The sequence below is a fragment of the Malurus melanocephalus genome, unplaced genomic scaffold, assembly GCF_030028575.1.
Source record: "Malurus melanocephalus ecotype Western Australia unplaced genomic scaffold, MMel_1.1 scaffold_949, whole genome shotgun sequence".
In the NCBI taxonomy this organism is placed as follows: Eukaryota; Metazoa; Chordata; class Aves; order Passeriformes; family Maluridae; genus Malurus; species Malurus melanocephalus.
In genome coordinates this window covers 13,537-18,268 of record NW_026624181.1, presented here as the reverse complement: position 1 = coordinate 18,268, position 4,732 = coordinate 13,537, and positions in this window count along the sequence as shown.

Here is a 4,732-nt window from a genome sequence, read left to right as displayed (position 1 = left end):
GGGTGAGGGTGGAAATGAGAAGGATGGAGCTTCACAGCGTTGCATGGAGAAAACAGGAAGGACCTGGAGCTTCTGGAGTGATTCCAGGGAGGCCACAGAGATGTTCCAAGGGTGGAGCCCCCTCTGCTCTGGAGCCAGGCTGGGAGAGCTGGGGGTGCTCAGTTGGAGAGGAGAAGGATCCAGGGAGAGCTCAGAGCCCTTTCCAGGACCTAAAGGGGCTCCAGGAGAGCTGGAGAGGGACTGGGGACAAGGGCTGGAGGGACAGGACACAGGGAATGGCTTCAAAGTGCCAGAGGGCAGGGATAGATGGGATATTGGAAAGGAATTATTCCCTGTGAGGGTGGGGAGGCCCTGGCACAGGGACCAGATCCCAGAGAGGTTGTGGATCCCTGGAAGTGTCCAAGGCCAGGCTGGACAGGGCTTGGAGCAGTCTGGGACAGTGGAAGCTGCCCCTGCCCATGGCAGGGGGTGGGATGAGCTTTATTTTCCCTTCTACCCCAAACTATTCAGTGATTCTCTGATTGCCCAAAGACCCTTGGGAATGGAAGAAATCCCCCAGAGCAGTGATATCTGAGCTGGGCCTGGCCCACAGCAGCTCCAGGTGGGTTCTGGGGGCTCAGCACAGACAGCTCCGTGCAGCACCAAGAGCACACAAAATTGCACGAAAAGGGGGAAGGCAGAGCTCACAAAATCTCACACGCAAGCGATGAGGAGCTATCGGGACGTGCCATCAGCTGTCTCCTGTGCTCTTMCCCCTGTGCCCTAAATGGCATCAGCTGCCTTGTGCTCATTGAAGAAAAGAGGAAGAACATGACCAGCCTCTTTAGGTGAGATCTGAAGCGGAAACAGAAACTCAGATGGAAAGTGAGTGAGGTTGCAGCCCCTCAACCCAGCTGATTGCAAAAAGGGAAACATCTCAGACTCGACCTGACTGGTGATAAGATCTCTGAAAGTTTAGTGCATGCAACAAATGGCCCCACCCCTTCTACTACCCAGGCTGCTCTGAGCTGTGAATGGGCCAATTTAGGCAACTCCAGACCCCATATTTCTCCTCCCATTTTCAGATTAGCTTTATACCCCAAGGCTCCAGGGGATGGCTTTCAGCTCACCCCAGGCTGAATCAGTGCAATCAGGAGCATTTTTCTGCAGCAAGAGGGGACTTTTTCAGGCTGAGGAGCCTCTGAGGGTAACGGTTCCCTCAATGTAGACCTGGTTCTAATATCAGTGGGGTGTGAGCAGTGTGGTTATAGTGCCAGCCCTCTACTACCATAAGGGTGACAAACCACTTTCATCTGTCATTCAACTGCTGGCAGTAGGAAACGACTCAACACACGGCAGCAAGAAGAACTGGGGTCTCTCTGAACTCTCTAAGGGTTGAAAAGGAGTTGGTGGTCCTAAGCTGATGGTCTGGACGGGGTTTTTCAGCTCTGGTGGACAGCTAAAATCGAGTGGGATATGATTTGATCCCGACACAGGCTCTCAAGGTAAGTCCAAATGGTTTTCCAGCAGTTTTCCTTCCTTCCTGCTGCCTGTTTTTTGTCTGGTGCTCTACTGGGTGTATTTCCTTGGAGTATTTGAAGATTTGGCCCATCTCTGGGCCAGTGATTGGCCTTTAGGATTTAAGGCCTTTAGAATTGGGATGCCCAATGAGCCAAAATGCTGCTGTGGACCAGGACAGGGTGTGTGTCTGTCTTTCCTTCTGGCAGCTTCCCGGGGCTGAAATTGGGAACACTCTGGGGTGAGACTGATGCTCCAAGCCGGGCTTTCACCCAGTGGGTTCTCTCTCAGGCTCTCTCAGTTTCTCTYTCTCTTTTTTCTCTTAAAAATAGTGAGCAAGGAGTGAATGAGTTTCATCCAGCCAAATTTCTTGGCAATGAGAGTGATGGGAGAAAGGGAAATCAGGGATCCAGTTCTGAAGTTGAGGGCAGGTGGGAATTTGGGTGCTCAGCTTCCAACTCAGCAGCCTTTGGTTGCTGTGGACAGTGCAGGGAAGGGTCGAATCTTTAACTCCTCGTCTGTGGAGAGGCACATTTGGGATCTTTGTGGGTTTTTGCTTTCTCCCATCCCACAGATSATTTGAATGGTCTCATTGGATGCAATATTTTGTTTTCACCAGCTCCTCCACTTAAGCTGGTAAAACCAGAGCAAAGTTAACGCTGGTTACAAACAAAGCTTCTGGCAAAATTGGACATGTCCAGYGGAGCTGTAGGAAGAGTGGACTTACTGCTTCTACCCTGGTCACTTTGCAGGACCTGCACTAAGCCCATAAAATCCATTCCTGACTAATATTTAGGTCAGGCTCAAAGTTCCAGAGCTCTAAGCTGCAGTGTGGGTATTTCAGGATATCCGTGCTTGCTGTGACACTTCGGGGAGGGAAGAGCTTGTACTGTGCTGTGGGGTATTTGCATCTCAGACCTCCTCATGTGTTTCCTCGGGGCTTTGTGGCTGGTGATGCCCCACTGAACGCTCTTCAAGGTGTTTTAGTTAACCCCACTCATGATTTGGGGTTATTTCTTGCAGCAGTGAGTGCTCCTGCTGCATRCAGAGCACACACACACGGCCCCTGCTTGGGTACGTGCTGGAGATGGAGAAGACAGATGGAAATGAGGAATAAAGAAAGGACAGCTCCAGGGCAGCCAAGGCACCCTCATTAATATGCCTGGCCAGTCATTCTGTCAAGGTTTAAGTCATTTTTATCAGAAGGTTGGAGGGCTGCAGAGATGGTGATTTCTTGTTCACGTTTTGCTTCCTTCTCCCAGACCTCCTGCAGCATTTTCATTATACCGGTACCCAAAAGTCAATGAAAAAGAAACCTTCTGGCCCATCCTTGTTTTGTTCTGTCAATACTGAGCTATTGCTGCCCTGCGAGGATTGCAAAGTCAAACCCTGAATTTTCTGATGGAGGAGGAAAGACCCGAGGCATTTTTAAGTGAAAATTTTGCAGAAGTGCTGCTGMTTTTTCTTCATCTGTTGTTCCAATGACTTCCCATGTTGGTTTAATCAGCGTGGGGTGCTCTGGGATGCTGYGATACCCCAAATTCTCAGCTGAGATGGTGTCCCTCCCTCTTAAATAAGCCCACAATATCSCAGGGTGGGCATCCCATTTCCACATAATTTGGGCTATGTGTCCGTTCCAAACACTGCTATCAGCTCCTTTATTCCTGCWTTGTGACTTTCTTCCTGATTGACCTTTCAGCCTTTAATTCTCTGTGGTGCCTTTATGGTCACGTCAGCATCTGAAAAGTTCTCAAGGATATTTTCAGAAAGAGCCCAGGTTTTTTATCATCTCAGGCAGGTGTGGAAATGGGGATTCACACGGATGGATTTCACAGGGATGTGTTGAGCAGAGTAGGAGCTCCTGGGCACGCTGTTATTTCATCATCATTTGCCCTCCTTCCTTCTGCTCATTCTTTCCATTCTTTTTGTCTTAAAAAAAGGAGTTTCCTCACTGCTCTTCCACGGTTCACAGGACTCTGGGGGCAATCAAGCATTGCCTCCATGTGGGTGAGTTCCCTTGCAGCCATTTCCTGCAGGGGTTCTATCATGGGCAAATAAATCTTTCAAGACACCTGGGGCTAAATCCTGCTGGAATCCTCTCCGGCCCCAAAGTTTTCCATCCATGTCTTAATGGTGCAAATCAGCTTTTCTYGTTAGGCTGACACCACATTGCAATATTAGAAGGAACTTGGAGGGGGTAAAAAAGGATGCAATTCCCCCTTGCAGAGGAGTTGGCAATAAATTACAGCCTCAGGGTGCTGGTGCTCCTTGTGGAAGGAGTGGTTGCACCACTGGACATCACTGGATAAAACAGGCTATGCAGGGTCATGGTTCTTGCTTTAAAATAAATAGGAATGTAAACCAGAATTCCAATATTTTGTGCTGGACAAGATATTTTCTTCTCACTGGTCATCCTGTTTTCCATATCAGGTTCAAATCCATCCCACTGGTGAATCAAAAAATCTCCTCCACCATCAAAAACCCTGCCCAAACCACAGCAGCTCCTTGTGTAAGAGTTTAAAAATGGGTTTCAATTATAATTTTTTTCCAAGAAAAAATTGCAGCTGGGCAGGAGAACAATGTTCCTGCGGTTTCACGGAGCAATTTTGTCTTTGTTAATGTTGGTCAGTTTTAATTTGGAAAACTCTGTGGGCTTTCCTATTCAAACTTGCAAACCCAGTTTGCAAGGAGAGGGACACGGTTAGGCAGAGGTGTGAGAAGTGTGATTTGAGAGGAATTATTGCAAGAATTATTGCTTCATTTTCTGACACACAGCAGAGAGGGAGAAAATAAACTTTTTGTCCACTATGGAGTCATGGAATGGTTTGGGTTGGAAGAGACCTTCAGGATCAGCTCATTCCACCCCTGCCATGGGCAGGGACACCTTTCTCTGTCCCAGTTTGATCCAAGCCCTGTCCAACGTGGCCTTGGACACTTCCAGAGATGGGACGTCCACTATGGGGAGGACAAGCAGTCATGGGCGTTTCTGTGAAGAAAATTAGTGTTGGTCATTAGGAAGTTGTTTTAAGGTTATGGGAATGGGATTGGAATTCCCAGGAAGCAGTGGTGAATTTCAATCACTTGAAAGCTTTGAAGTACAACTTAGGGGTTCTCTCATATTAATCATATTAATGATCTTCTTGAGGCCAGTCCTACATTTCTGCCACCCCGTGAAATGCATGTGGCTCCTGAACCGAAATGTGCTTTTCAAAATCACCCTCCTGCATTTCCCCCT